Here is a 16,279-nt window from a genome sequence, read left to right on the forward strand (position 1 = left end):
TAAGCTTTACACTGTGCTAATTGTGTGCGAGAGACTGTCATTTGAGAGTGTAGCCTCAAATCTCTTTTTTGAAGGACTTGGTGCAGAGCACATGCCCTGTCACCTCCTCTCTACTTTGAGGAAGTGCTGATGAGCACAACAGTTGATTCTTTCATCTTTACTGTTTGTTTTTCAGGAGGTATGTAGCGTTTGTTTTTTGGTCTCATCTTCCTCAACTCCTGTACTAGCAGGGTTCCTCCCCTTCCATTCTCTTCAGGAGGCATATTTCCATGTCAAAGACCTCCCTGGAGAGAAAGCCTCTTTTTCTTCCATCCTCTGCCTTGTTTGTGCCCGAATCACCTTAACTCCATCCTTCCCAGCCCTGTTTCACAATAACAGTGGCAAGGAACAGAATCTGATTTAGAAATTGAAACCCCAGAAAAAGCCAGCTTTATTCTGTGAGGGATAAGAGCAGTTAAATTGCCCTCAAAAATATCAAGTTGTTGTAAGAAGGAATGATTGCTATCTCTTGCTGTAAACACAGAAATAAGAATTATTCTTTGGTGAAACTGTAGATTTTCCTTAGGAAAAATGGAAACGCTGAGACCTCTACACACAGCTGGGTAAATTCATGTCAGGCTAATAGAAGAATTTATATGGGGGGAGTAAGCATACTTTAACTTGTCTTCTATCTATAGACAGTCTCCCGATATCCTCATCCAACAGGATGAATGGGTAATTGAAGTGGACACAAAGAAGACTCTTCTATTCCATGTTCTTGTTCTTCTAGGGTTGGGGAACCTTGGAACTTATTCCTACTCTTGCACTTTGGGAAGGTCTTGGGAACCCAAATCCATTTATTACCTGTAAATTGTGCCAAGATCAGAAGGCAGTCATGAAAGGGCTTCCTTTGGGAGTGGTTTTTGGTGGTTTCGTTCAATGCTGTTTGGACCCAACTAATGCATTTTCCTTAAGCCATCAAAAGCCCAAGAAATCTTCTGCACTACCCACCCTTTCATAAGGAACTCAAGCTTATTAGCTCTTATCTGGTACCAGAATACATACCCCATTGGTCTTTGGATGACAGCCCTCTGGGCTCCCCACAGTAAAAGGTAGTCTTAGAACCAGAGAAGAAATTAAAGTCTCCTGGATCCTAATTTTTTCTCATGTCCTAGGGCTTGCCCCCTCTCCTCCTATACTAGACTTGCTTCAGTCATACAGAAACACTGGACAAAAAGCCTTCTCTCTTCTTTCCCTAGATAGTTCACAAAATATTCCATTAGTTTGCAATACTCTTCCCCTCTTTGATCCTGGCTGACTTCCACTTGGCTGACTCTTATATCCAATTAACTCTGAAGTCTTCGAAAACTCTGTTAGATGTTCTTCCTATATAATGTCACAACTGGCAGAATGAACAAATAAAACAATCATGGGGAAGAAATAAAAGCATCACAAAACCTTCCAATTACTTGCCCTTTACCTCTTTTTTATGTGGTACTTGGGAGCACTAATGACCTCTTCTCTTTTATTCTTGAAAATGTTGACCTATGTCTGTCTCTGAAACCGGAAAAGAGCACAGTCCTGAAAGTAATGAGTCTATGCTGGCAGGACTCATTTAAATATCTTTTATGTATAACAGGAAATTCAGGAAACACAGGAAGTATTTTCACTGGAGAGGTCAACCTGGAACACTCATTTCCACAGTTACCTTAAGATTATACAGTAGTAGACACAACTTTGGTTTTCAGATAGCTTACCATCAAGTACTCGGATAAAGCACTAATATTACTTTTCTATTGTTGTTACAAATTACCACAACTTTACTGGTTTGAAACAACACAAATGTACTAGCTTATAGTTCTGTAATTCAGAGGTTTGGGCATGGTGTAACCTTGTTCTCTGCTCAGGGTCTCACATTCAAGTATTTGTTGAGCTGAGTTCTTTTTTCTTTCTTTATTATTTTTATTCTTAATTTTTGGTGGTGCATAGGAGGTGTATATATTTATGGGTTACATGAGATATTTTGATACAGGCAGGTAATGTGTAATAACCAAATTAGGGTGAAGGGTGTATCCATCCCCTCAAGTATTTATCCTTCGTGCTACAAACAATCCAATTACACTCTTTCACTTATTAAAAAATGTACAATTAAATTATTTTTGACTGTAGTCACCCTGTTGTGCTAGGAAATACTACGTCTTATTCATTCTATATAACTGTATTTTTGTACCCATGAACTCTCCCCAGTTCCTCCCCACCCTTCCCAGCCTCTGGTAAGCATCCTTCTACTTTCTATCTCCATGAGTTAAATTATTTAAATTTTTAGCTCACACAAAGAAGTAAGAACATGTGAAGTCTGTCTTTCTGTGTTTGGCTTATTTCACTTAACATAATGACCTCCAGTTCCATCTGTGTTGTTGCAAATGACAGGATCTCATTCTTTTATGGCTGGAGTAGTGCTCTATTGTGGATATTCACCACATTTTATTTATCCATTCATCTGTTGATGGACCCTTAGGTTGTTTCCAAATCTTGACTAATGTGAAAAGTGTTGCAAAAACATAGGAGTGCATTTATCTCTTTAGTACACTGATTTCTTTTCTTTTGGACATACACTGAGTGGGATTGCTGGATCGTAAGTTAGCTCTATTTTTAGTTTTTTGAGGAGCCTCTGAGTTGTTCTCCATTGTGGTTGTAATATTTTACACTCCCATGAACAGTATATGAGACTTCCCTTTTCTCCACAACGTAGCCAGCATTCATTATTGCCTGTGTTTTTGATAAAAGCCATTTTAACCGGGGTGAGAGATCTCATTGTAGTTTTGATTTGCATTTCTCTGATGATCAATGATGTTGACCACTTTTTCATATACTTGTTTACCATTTGTATGTGTTCTTTTGAGCAATGACTATTCAGATCTTTTGCCCATTTTTAATTGGATCATTGGATTTTTTTCCTACACAGTTGTTTGAGCTCTTATTTATTCTGGTTATTAATTCCTTGTCAGATGGGTGATTTTAAAATATTTTCTCCCATTCTGGGAGGAAAATAAAATTACAAGTCAATATCCCTTATGAACATTAATGCAGAAATCCACAACAAAATACTCGCAAACTGAATTCAACAACATATTAAAGTGATCATTCATTATGACCAAGTGGGATTTATCCCTGGGATGCAAAGATGGTTATACATATGCAAATCAATCAATGTGATACATTACATCAACAGAATGAAGGACAAAAAACATATGATCATTTCAATTGATGCTGAAAAAAAATTGACAATATTTAACATCCCTCATGATAAAAACTCCCCAAAACACTGGGTATAGAAGGCATATACCTCCACATAACAAAAAGCCATTTACGACAGACCCATAGCTAGTATCATACTAAATGGGAATAAACTGAGTCTTTCCTCTAAGATCTGGAATATGACAAGAATGCCCACTTTCACCACTGTTATTCAACATAGTACTGGAAACTATGTTGTATCTTCACTTTGTTGATTGTATACTTTGCTGTGCAGAAGCTTTTTAATGTGATATGATCCCATTTGTCCATTTTTGCTTCGGTTGCTTGTGCTTATGGAGTCTTGCTCAAGAAATCTTTGCCAAATCTAATGTCTTAGACGTTTTCTCCAATGTTTTCTTGTAGTAGTTTCATAGTTTTAGATCTTAGATTTAAGTCTTTAATCCACTCTGATTTGATTTTCATATATGGAGAGAGGCAGGGAAATAGTTTTATTCTTCTGCATATAGATGTCTAATTTCCAGCACCATTTATTGAAGACTGTCCTTTCCCAATGTGTATTCTTGGTACCTTTGTCAAAAATGAGTTCACTGGGCCGGGTGTGGTGGCTCACACCTGTAATCCCAGCACTTTGGGAGGCAGAGGCGGGTGGATCACGAGGTCAGGAGCTTCAGATCAGCCTGGCCAACATGGTGAAATCCTGTCTCTACGAAATACAAAAATTAGCCGGAGATGGTGGTGGGTGTCTGTAATCCCAGCTACTTGGGAGGCTGAAGCAAGAGAATCGCTTGAACCCGGGAGGTGGAGGTTACAGTGAGCCGAGATCATGCCAGCGCACTCCAGCTCGGGCAAGAGGAGCACAACTCCGTCTCAAAAAAAAAGAAAAAAAAAAAAAAGAGTTCACTGTAGATGTATGAATATATGGGTTCTCTATTCTGTTCCACCAATCTGTGTATCTGTTTTTATGCAAGCACTGTACTGTTTTGGTTACTATAGCGCTGTAGTATAATTTGAAGTCAGGTAATGTGATTCCTCCAGTTTTGTTCTTTTTGCTTAGGATAGCTTTGGCTCTTCTGGATCTTTTGTGGTTCTATATAAATATTAGGACTATTTTTTCTATTTATGTGAAGAATGTCATTGTTATTTTGATAGGGATTGCATTAAATTTATCAATTACTTGTTTAGTATGGACATTTTAACAATATTGATTCTTCCAATCCATGAACATAGAATATCTTTCCTTTTTTTGTGTGTCGTCTTCTTTTCTTGCATCAATGTTTTATAGCTTTCATTGTAGAGATCTTTCACTTCTTTCGCATTTTATTTTATTTGTACCTATTGTAAATGGGATTCCTTTCTTGATTTCTTTTTAAGTTTATTTTCTCTTGGCATATAGAAATGCTACTGATTTTTTATGTGGATTTTGTATCCTGCAATTTTGCTGAATTTGTTTATCAGTTCTTATAGTTTTTTGGTAGAATTTTTAGGTTTTTCCCAAGCATAAGATTGTATCATCTGAAAACAAGGATAATTTGAATTTTTCCTTTCCAGTTTGGATGCCCTTTATTTATTTCTTGTGTTTGATTGCTCTAGCTAGGATTTCCAGTACTATGTTGAATAACAGTGGTGAAAGTGGGCATTCTTGTCATGTTGCAGATCTTAGAGGAAAGACTCAATTTTTTCCCATTTAGTATGATTCTAGCTATGGGTCTGTCATAAATGGCTTTTTGTTATGTGAGGTACATGCCTTCTATACCCAGTGTTTTGGGGAGTTTTTATCATGAGGGATGTTAAATATTGTCAATTTTTTTTCAGCATCAATTGAAATGATCATATGTTTTTTGTCCTTCATTCTGTTGATGTAATGTATCACACTGATTGATTTGCATATGTATAACCATCTTTGCATCCCAGGGATAAATCCCACTTGGTCATAATGAATGATCACTTTAATATGTTGTTGAATTCAGTTTGCGAGTATTTTGTTGTGGATTTCTGCATTAATGTTCATAAGGGATATTGACTTGTAATTTTATTTTTTTTTTGATACGTCTTTTGTTTTGTTATCAGGGTAATACCAGCTTCATAGATTAAGTTTGGAAGTATTCCCTCCTCCTCTATTTTTCATAATATTTTGAGTAGGATTGGCATTAGTTCTTTAAATGTTTGATAGAATAGAGCAATGAAGCCATTGGGTCCTGGCTTTTCCTTGCTTAGGAACTTTTTATTATGGCTTCAATCTTGTTACTTGTGAATGGTCTGTTAAGGTTTTGGATTTCTTTATGGTTCAATCTTGGTAGGTTGTATGTGTCTAGAAATTTATCCATTTCTTCTAGATTTTCCAATTTATTGGCTTATAGTTGTTCATGATAACTACTAAAGATCCTTTGAATTTCTGCTGTATCAATTGTAATGTCTCCTTTTTCATCTCTGATTTTATTTATTTCGGTCTTCTCTCTTTCATAGTCAGGATAAAGGCTTGCCAATTTTATTTATCTTTTTGAAAAACCAACTTTTGGTTTCGTTGATCTTTTTTTGTTGTTTACTTCATTCCAACTTCATTTATTTCTGCTTTAATCTTTATTATTTGTTTTCTTCTATAAATTTTGAGTTTGATTTGCTCTTGCTTTCCTAGTTGTTTAAGATACATCACTAGGTTGGTTAGTTGCAGTTTTTCTTCTTTTTTGATGTATGTACCTGTAGCTATAAACCTGCCTCTTTGTACTGTGTTTGTGGTATCACATAGGTTTTGGTGTGTTGCATTTCCATTATCATTTATTTCAAGAGATTTTTCAGTTTCAATCTTTTCTTTGTTGTTGTTGTTTTTAGATGGAGTTTCGCTCTGTTACCCAGGCTCTGGAGTGCAGTGGTGCAATCTCGTCTCACTGCAAGCTTTGCCTTCCGGGTTCGCCCCATTCTCCTGCCTCAGCCTCCCAAGTAGCTGGGACTACAGGCGCCTGCCACTACGTCCGGCTAATTTTTTGTGTTTTTTAGTAGAGACGGGGTTTCACAGTGTTAGCCAGGATGGTCTCGACCTCCTGACCTCGTGATCCGCCTGCCTCGGCCTCCCAAAGTGCTGGGATTACACGCATGAGCCACCATGCCCAGCCTCAGTTTCAATCTTAATTTCTTCATTGACCCACACTGGTCATTCAGGAGTGTATTGTTTAGTTTCTGTGTGTTTATACAGTTTTCAAAATTTCTCCTTTTATTTATTTCTAGTTTTATTCCATTTTGGTCAGAGAAGGTCCTTGATATCATTTAAATTTTTTTGAACTTTTGAAGACTTGTTTTTGACGTAACAACAAGTCTGTCCTGGAGAAAGATCACATGCTGAGGAAAAAAATGTATATTCTTCAGTTGTTGGATGAAATGTTCTGTAAATATCTATTAGGTCCATTTGGTCTATAGTGCAGATTAAGTCCAATGTTTATTAGTTGATTTTTCTGTCTGGATGATCTGTCCAATGCTGATAGTGGGATACTGAAGTTGTCAGCCATTATTTTATTGGGGGCATATCTCTCTCTTTAGCTCTAATAGTATTTGCTTTATATATCTGGCAGATCCAGTTTTGGTGGCATATATGTTTAAAATTTTTGTTATATCCTCTTGCTGAATTGACTCCTTTATCATTATATAATGACCTTCGTCACCTCTTGTGATTTTTGTCTTGCAATCTATTTTATATAATATAAATATAGCTACTCCTGGTCTTTTTTGAATTCCATTGCCATGGAATATGTGTTTTTCATGCCTTTATTTTCAGTGCATGTGTTTCCTTACAGAAGAAGTGTGTTTCTTGTGGGCAATGGATTATTTGGTCTTTTTTTTTTTTTTTTTTTTTTTTTTTTAATTCATTCAGCTACTCCATGTCTTTTGATTGGAGAGTTTAGTCCATTTACATTCAGTCTTACTATTGATAAGTAAGGACTTACTCCTGCCATTTCTAATTTGTTTTGTTTTCTGGGTGTTTTTTGTTTGGTTTCCTCCTTTCTTTCTTTCTTTCTTGCCTGCCTGCCTGCCTGCCTTCTTTCCTTCCTCCCTTCCTTTTTTCCTTCCTTCCTTCCTTCCTTCCTTCCTTCCTTCCTTCCTTCCTTCCTTCCTTCCTTCCTTCCTTCCTTCCTTCCTTCCTTCCTTCCTTCCTTCTTTCAGTGATGGTGATTTTCTCTGGTGTGATTTAATGTCTTGCTTTTTATTCTCTGAGTGTCTGTAGTATGTTTTTTTGATTTGAGGTTATCATGAGGCTTGCAAATACTATCTTGTAACCCATTATTTTAAGCTGATAGCAACTTAATACTGTTTGCATAAACAAACAGGCAAAAGAAAACTAATACACAAAGCTCTACACCTTAACTTCATCTCCTTGCTTTTTAACTTTTTGTTGTTTCTTTTACATTTTATTTGAAAAGTTACTATTTTTGATTGGCTCATTGTTTAATCTTTCTATTCAAGATAAAAGTAGTTTACACACCACAGTTACAGTGTTATAATGTTCTGTGTTTGTGCACTTACTATTACTAGTGAGTGTTGCACTTTCAGATGATTTGCTACTGATCATTAATGTCTTTCTTTCAGATTGAATAACTCTTTAGCATTTCTTGTAGGACAGGTCTGGTGTTTATGAAATCCTTAAGCTTTTGTTTGTCTGGGAAAGTGTCTTATTCTCCTTCATGTTTGAAAGATATTTTTGTGGATATACTATTCTAGGGTAAACATTTTTTTCCTTCAGCATTTCAAATATGTCATGCTGCTGGGCGAGGTGGCTCACGCCTGCAATCCCAGGACTTTAGGAGGCCAAGGCGGGCGGATCACGAGGTCAGGAGATTGAGACCATCCTGGCTAACATGGTGAAACCCCGTCTCTACTAAAAATACAAAAAGTTAGCCGGGCATAGTGGCAGGCACCGGTAGTCCCAGCTACTTGGGAGGCTGAGGCAGGAGAATGGCGTGAATCTGAGAGGCAGAGCATGCAGTGAGTGGAGATCACGCCACTGCACTCCAGCCTGGGCGACAGAGTGAGACTCTGTCTCAAAATAATAATAATAATAATAATAACAACAACAACAAATATGTAAATAAATATGTCATGCCACTCTCTCCTAACCTGTAAGGCTTCCAATGCGAAGTCTGCTGCCAGATACATTGGAGCTCCTTTTTATAAGCTTGTTTGTTTTCTCTTGCTCCTTTTAGGGTCCTTTCTTTATCCTTGACCTTTGGAAGTTTGATTATTAAATACCTAAGGTAGTCTTCTTTGGGTTAAATCTGCTTGATGTTCTATAACCTTCTCACGTTTGGATATTGATATCTTTCTGTAGGTTTGGGACATTCTTTGTTATTTTATCTACAAATAAACATTTTACCCCATCTCTTTTTCTACTTTCTCTTGAAGGCCAATAACTCTTATTTTTTTTTTTGAGAAAGAGTCTCTCTGTTGCCCAGGCTGGACTGCAGTGGCACAATCTTGACTCATTGCAGCCTCCACCTCCCGGGTTCAAGCGATTCTCCTGCTCCAAGTAGCTGGGATTATAGACATGAGACACTGCACCCCGCCTAAGGCCAATCACTTTTAAATTTGCCCTTTTGAGGATATTTTCTTTTCTTTTTTTTTTTTTTTGAGACGGAGTCTCGCTCTGCCGCCCAGGCTGGAGTGCAGTGGCCGGATCTCAGCTCACTGCAAGCTCCGCCTCCCGGGTTCACGCCATTCTCCTGCCTCAGCCTCCCGAGTAGCTGGGACTACAGGCGCCGCCACCTCGCCCGGCTAGTTTTTTGTATTTTTTTAAAGTAGAGACGGGTTTTCACCGTGTCAGCCAGGATGGTCTCGATCTCCTGACCTCGTGATCCGCCCGTCTCGGCCTCCCAAAGTGCTGGGATTACAGGCTTGAGCCACCGCGCCCGGCCCCTTTTGAGGATATTTTCTAGATCCTGTAGGCATGCTCCATTGTTTGTTTATTTTTTTTTGTCTCCTCTGACTGTATTTTTAAATAGCCTGTCTTCAAGCTCACTAATTCTTTATTCTGCTTGATCAACTATACTGTTAAGAGACTTTGCTGCATTCTTCATATGTCAGTTGCATTTTTCAACTTCAGAGTTTTTGCTTGATTCTTTTTAATTGTTTTATTTGTTAAATTTATCTCCTAGAATTATGAACTCCTTCTCTGTTATCTTGAATTTCTATGAGTTTCCTCAAAAGAACTATTTTGAATTATGTGTCTGAAAGGTCACATATCTCTGTTTTTCCAGGATTGGTCCCTGGTGCTTTATTCAGTTCACTTGGTGAGGCCATGCTATTGTGGATCATCTTGATACTTGTAGATATTCACCTGTGTCTAGGCATTGAAGAATGCCTATTTATTGTAGGCATTCTTCCTACATTGAAGAATGCATTGCATTGAAGAATACAAAGACTATTTATTGTAGTCTTTGCAGTCTAGGCTTGTTTGTACCTGTCCTTCCTTGGAAGATTTTCCAGGTATTCAAAAGGACTTGGGTGTTGTGATCTAAGCCATATCTGCATTAGGGGACACCTCAAATTCAGCAATGTTGTGGTTCTGGCAGATTCATAGAGGTACCACCTTGATGGTCTTGAATAAGATCTGGAAGAAATCTCTGGATTATTAGACAAAGACTCTTGTTCTCTTCCCTTACTTCCTCCAAACAAACGGAGTCTCTCTCTCCCTCTCTCTCTCTCTCTGTCTCTCTGTCTCTTCTGAGATGTATGGAGCTAGAGATGGGGTGACACAAGCAACCCTGTGGCTACCAGCACTGGGACTGCACTGGGTCAGATCTGAAGTTAGCATAGCACTGGGTCTTGCTCCAGGCCTGCTGTAACCACTAAGTGCCTACTGCCTATGTTCACTCAAGGCCCTGGGGCTCTACAGTCAGCAGCTGGCAAATCCAGCCAGGCCTGTTTCCTTCCCTTCAGGGAGGCAAGTTCTCCCAGAGCCCAGGTGGGTCCGGAGGTGCTGGTTGGGTGTGAGGGACTGGAGTTAAAAATCACAGAAGTCTATCTGGTGTTCTTTTTGTTCTGCAACTGAGCTGGCACTCAAACCACAAGACGCAGTCCACACTTTTTTCTCCCCTTTCCACAGGCAGAAGAGCCTCGCCCTGTGGTCATAATTACCACAGGCAGGCAGGGATTACAACTAGACCACTGCCAATATTCCCTTCAGGCCCAAGGATTCTTCAGTCAGCTTCTGGTGAATGCTGCCTGGTCTGGGAATCACCCTTTTGGGAAGTGGGCTCCTCTCTGGCCCAGGGCAGGTTCAGAAATGCGTCCAAGAGCCAAGGCCTGGAAGTGGGGACTCCAAGAGCCTGCAAGTTGCTCTAACCCTCTATTGCTGAGTTGGTACCTAAGGTGCAAGACAAAGTCCCCTTACTTTTCCCTCCATGTTTCTCAAGCAGGAGACTCTTCCTGTAGCTCCCACAGCTGGGAATGTACTGAGTGTCACACGAAGCCAGCAAGTTTCAGAGTCTCACCCAAGGCCCACAGCATACTACCTGGGTGTCACTGCTGGTTATTCAGGGCCCAAGGGCTTTTTAGTCAGTAGGTGATCTGTCCTACCAGGACTGGGTCCTTCCCTTCAAGGTAGTGGATTTCCTTCTGGCCCAGAGTGTGTCTAGAAATGTCATCTGGGAGCTAGGGCCTGGAAGGAGGGCCTCATGGCTCAGAATAGTGCCCTATGCTACTGTGGCTGAGGTGGTATCCAAGATGCAAGGCAAAGTCCTCCTTACTCTTCACTCTCCTCTCCTTAGGCAGAAGGAAGGAGTCGCTTTCATTGCTATGAGCTACACTGCCTGGGGTTGGGAGGGAGATGGCTCAAGCACTCCGTTAGCCAGCCCAGATGATGTAGGTCATGTGCCCCCCAAATCCACTGTCTGTGCGTTCATTTCAACACTAGGACTTGCCTAGGAGTTGTAGTCCTTGTGGCCTCAACTGCCTTTCCAGTTTATTTAGAGCCCCAGGACACTTTAGCCTGTGGTGGCAAGACTTACCAGAACTCAAGTTCTGACTTCTAGGATGAACAATTCCACTGTGGCTACGGCTGATTTATATATACCCTAGGTGGGCGAGTATCGGTTGAGTCGAGCCCAGATTTGCTTTCTGCTGTGACAGGGCAGCACTTAATTCAATGCAATGTTTCACAGCTGCTATACTCTCCCTTTCTTAACTGCACAGATTCTCTCTTTGTGCCATGCAGTCACTGCTGTGGGATGGGGGAGGGGTAGCATTGGTAATTCAAGACTGTCTTTCCTACACCCTTCCAGTGTTTTTTTCAGCCATGTGAAATTAAAATCAGCTACTGTGAGTGCTCACTTGATTTTAGGATCTTATGAAGGCACTTTTTCTGTGTGCAAAGGGATGTTTCACATGGTGGCAGGCAAGAGAGGCTGCATAAGGAAACTCTCCTTTATAAAATACATCAGATCTCGTGAGACTTATTCACTAACATGAGAAGAGCATAGGAAAGACCTGTTCCCATGATTCAATTATTTCCCACCGGATCCCCCCCCATGACACACGACACATGGGAATTATGGGAGCTACAATTCAAAATGAGATTTGGAAGGGGACGCAGCTAAACCATATCAGGGTGTGAGCCACTGTGCTAGGCCTGAGCTGGGTTCTGATCTGGGGATTTGGGGTCCTCTTCCAAGCTCACTCAGTTCCATGCAATGTAGGACTGAAGTCCCTATTTCTTGCTGACTGTTGGGGCTGTTCTCAGCTCCTAGAAGTCACTCAGGTCTTTGCCATGTTCTTCTTCCCTCTTCAGAGCCAACAATGCAGAATCCCTCTGAAACTTTGAATCCCTTTTACTAGGAAGAGCCCTGTCCATTTTGAGATCTCACTGATTATGCCAGGTTAGGCTTACTATGACAAAAAATGTGACCTAATTATGGGAGTGACATCCCATAGTATTTATAGGTTCTTTCCACGCTCAAGAAGAAAGGATCCTATGACAGTGAGGGTCTCCAGGTCGTACTAGAATTCTGTTTACCACAACACTCAGTGGATAAGGCAGAAAAATCTAAATTCTACTTGAAAGACATAAAGTGTTATATGAAGGCATCATAGGGAGACAACCTTACTCTATGATGGTAAGTGCTTAGCATACGGGAAATGCTCAATCAGTGTTTGTTAACCTGTGGCAAATCCATATATACTGAGAACACAATAATGTATTGGACGTATGAATCAGAATGAGGATTACTTGTCAAATAAGAAAACCTGTTTGTTTCGCAAATTGGATAGTTTGATTGTCAACTTTCTGTGCAGGGGAAAATGAACTCCAGAAGGAGGGGCTGGGTAGATAAAGGTAGGGCTGGGGTAGATAAAGAGCCTTTACACATTTAAGCATTTTGAGCTACTCTCAGGGAGAAGCCAGAAGAGTTTTGGTGAAAAACTTACTCAGAAACCACAGCAGGTAGCTTGATGTTAAAGGCAAGAATACAGGATCAGACACAAGTTGTCTTTAGTGGCCCAGTGTTTTTCTTATTTGCTGAGGCGCCTGAAAGTGTGTACTTACTCACATGGGTTACTAAGTTCCCATTCAATATATCACTTCCCTTGAAAGAGTCAAAGCACTTTCCTGAGAAATGCTCTGATAACCTGGCAACGAATGAGATAGACCTGCCCAGACTGGAGTTCAATACTTGTTTGTGTTGACAGTATCTTCCGGTGTCTAACAGGAGATTGAATTGTAGTCATTAAAAGTGCTTCTCTAGGGTCACCTAATAAAAACAACACCACTAGGGGGGACTTCTGATTATGTAACTCCTTCATTTGAAGTAATTTCAGAGCTTTATGGACAGATCTGTTTACAGCTGTTTCCCATTCTTGTTTCACAAATGGAAATAAGTTGCCTCTGAAGAAAACGGACTTCTCCAAGGTCTTAGTAAATCAGTTGAAGCACAGGAAAGCTAATGCAATACCCTAGCTTTAAAATTTCTAAAATAGAGATGCCTGGGTGTAGTGGCTCATACCTGTATTCCCAGCACTTTGGGAGGCTAAGATAGGAGGACTGCTTGAGGCCAGGAGTTTTAGACCAGCTTGGTCAACATGGCAAGACTCAATTTCTACAAAAAAAAATTTAAAAATTGGCTGAGCATGGTGGCGTGCGCCTGTAGTCCTAGTTATTCAGGAGGCTGAGGGCTTAAGGAGGATCACTTAAGCCCAGGAATTTGAGGCTGCAGTGGGCTACAGTTGTGGCACTGAACTCCAGCCTGGGCTATAGAGTGAGGCCCTGTCAATTTAGATAGATACTTTAAATTGATACCTGAGTTTCTAATTTTCTAATTTGGATATTCACTTTTAACACTTATTTAGAAACACTTCTATTGTTCTCACAGTTCTCTAGTCTTGAAATGCTTGTATCTTTTCCAAGGCCGAAAATCTGGATATTTTATAAAGCAACTTAATTATTGAAGATTCAGATAAAGTCTGTTTGACCAAGCATGTGTGTTTGTAAATTTTAGGTTTAAATATTTTTATTTAATTGCTAAATACAAAATTGAATTACCTGACTGAAGTGACAGTCTGATTATTTCAATGTTATGCAAGAAGAATTTTAAATTTCATGTGAAGTTCTCAGAAAGAATGATGAAGACATTGTTACTTCTTATATAAAGTCCAGTTTTAAGTACTCCAGAGTAGATTTAGAAAGCCTTTGCTGCTGTTTATCACACTTTAGCTGTTCAAGGAGGAGTCAGAGAGGCACATAAGTAGGGAAGGATGACTTATATAACTGATGCAAATACAAGTACAGGCCCAGCAAAATTTCAGTTCACTGTGGTTGAAGCTCTAATGAAGAGTAAACAAAATTACATCTTGTTATGTAGAAGTAAAGGAGGAGTGGCCGGGTATGGTGGTTCATGCCTGTAATCCCAGCGCTTTGGGAGGCTGACGCGGGTGGATCATCTGAGGTCAGGAGTTTGAGACCAGCCTGACTAACATAGTGAAACCCTGTTTCTACTAAAAATACAAAAAATTAGCCAGGTGTGGTGGTGGGCGCCTGCAATCCCAGCTACTCAGGAGGCTGAGGCAAGAGAATCACTTGAACCCAGGAGGTGAACGTTGCAGTGGGCCAAGATAGTGCCACTGCACTCCAGCTTGGTCAACAAGAGCAAAACTCTGTCAAAAAAAAAAAAAAAAAAGGATGAGTGCACAGAAGAACTTGGAGGTTTATGGCCTATTTTCTGGTAACATAAAATCTTAGAATGGTTCAATCATTGTAGTGGCGATTGTTAATTGCCATAGAAATATCAGTCTTGTAGATACTTGGAGAGGTTTGTGTGTGGTGAATTCCATCACATGTTAATATGACAGTAACAATGTCTTAAAAAAGTGACTACAATTGATGAAGATGTTGGATGTTTGTGAAATTAGCATCTAAACTACAAGTTTGAATTTTGTTTTTAATAACAAATTGGTATTAAGCTAGAACATCTGAAATATTTTCTTATACTTAGGAAAACATAGAGCATTTTCAGATGTTGAGTTTTAAATTAGGAAACAACAGCAAAGTATCTAGAGACACAGAATACACCAAAGGAAACCCACAAACCACAGGCTAAGACATTGTTACTGTGTGGACTGACCATGACAAAATACTCACTCCCTTTCCTCTCACAAGGGCTGCTTTTAGCTGAATACCAGATATTATTGACATAAAAAACTCAGAGCACTAAAAATGTATCTACTCTGTTTTTCTAGTATTTGTTTTTCTTCCTTGTCTCCTGCAATTTTATGTGAGAAATGAGAACTCGGCGTGACCCCAGTTATTAAAATCCGGAGGCTAGAACCTGGATAAAGAATATCTATTGAAGTATGGCACCAAAACTTGATAGTTTTGTTTCTTTTTGGTACTGTTGTGAGGATCAAGAGTTAATGAAAGAACAAAAATCTAATCAAGCAAGTCTCTTCTTGTTCAGAAAGTTAAATGCATATGTGAAAGCATCAATGGTCAATATCGACACTTTGGTAGATGCATTGGAAGTGATTTGGCTTCACGCCAAGTTTTTAAGGCTATTGGTGGAGGAGGGAGGAGTTTAACAACAGGAAAACAGCCAAAGAATATGCACTTCTCTTTCATCATCTTTTTTTTTTTTTTTTGAGACATAGTCTTGCCATGTCACCCAAGCTGGAGTGCAGTGGTGGGATCTCGGCTCACTGCAAACTCTGCCTCCCAGGTTCACGCCATTCTCCTGCCTCAGCCTCCCAAGTAGCTAGGGCTACAGGTGCCCGCCACCACACCCGGCTATTTTTTTGTATTTTTAGTAGAGACGGGGTTTCACCATGTTAGCCAGGATGGTTTCCATCTCTTGACCTCGTGATCTGTCCGCCTCGGTCTCCCATAGTGCTGGGATTAAAGGCGTGAACCACTGAGCCCGGCCCTCTTTTAACATCTTAATCACCTATCATATGTAATGATTGGTGGATAATATGGGAAAATTGCTAAAATTGCTCTGTCTCAACATTTATAGTTTCCAGGGATGGAAATTATACCCAGATATCCAGACTCAACAGGCATCTAAAATTCAGGCTCTAACTCCTCAATGTTCTAGAGAATATCTATAATGCAATTTCTGCCTCTAGAAATCTTTGTGAAATTCTCACAAGTGGGAGATGTTTAGCATAATAGATAGATGAATGACTTGCACCAGATGTATCCTTTGTGTGGAATGCTGATTTCCATGACTCACATACAGCTATTTCCACCTTGCTATATAGGGCTCAGTTTATACATCATTCCCTCAGAGAGGACTCTTCTGACCACCCTACCCAATCACTCCATAACATGTTTTATTTTTATCAGAGCACTTGCCACTTCCTCCTATTTTATTTTATCTTGTTTTGTTTGCGGTCTGTCTCCCTGACTCTCACTTGAATTTAAGGCCCATGGAAGCAGAGACTTTGTCTGTCTTGTTCATTTCTATTTCCCTGTGTCTAGAAGATGTCTAGCTAATAGTACTGTGGAATGACAAATGAGTAAATGAATGAGCAATAAAGTATAGATATATTCTACCACTATTTAATTCTTTGTTTCCCA

At 39.7% G+C, this 16,279-nt stretch overlaps 1 long non-coding RNA gene across 7 annotated transcripts in view; it reads left to right on the forward strand.

Moving 5' to 3' along the window:
* Positions 1-16,279, forward strand: part of LOC105465733 (uncharacterized) — a 266,792-nt gene that overhangs the window by 19,207 nt on the left and 231,306 nt on the right. For 2 of the 7 annotated variants that reach the window (XR_011623417.1, XR_977759.2), the window contains exon 1: positions 12,260-12,329. The exons of the other annotated variants lie outside the window; for them this stretch is intronic. This is a non-coding gene — a long non-coding RNA (uncharacterized lncRNA). Of the gene's footprint in view, positions 1-12,259; positions 12,330-16,279 lie in introns of those variants that run through there. 7 annotated transcript variants of the gene reach the window in all.

The sequence above is a fragment of the Macaca nemestrina genome, chromosome 5 (genome assembly GCF_043159975.1).
Source record: "Macaca nemestrina isolate mMacNem1 chromosome 5, mMacNem.hap1, whole genome shotgun sequence".
NCBI classification, from domain to species: Eukaryota; Metazoa; Chordata; class Mammalia; order Primates; family Cercopithecidae; genus Macaca; species Macaca nemestrina.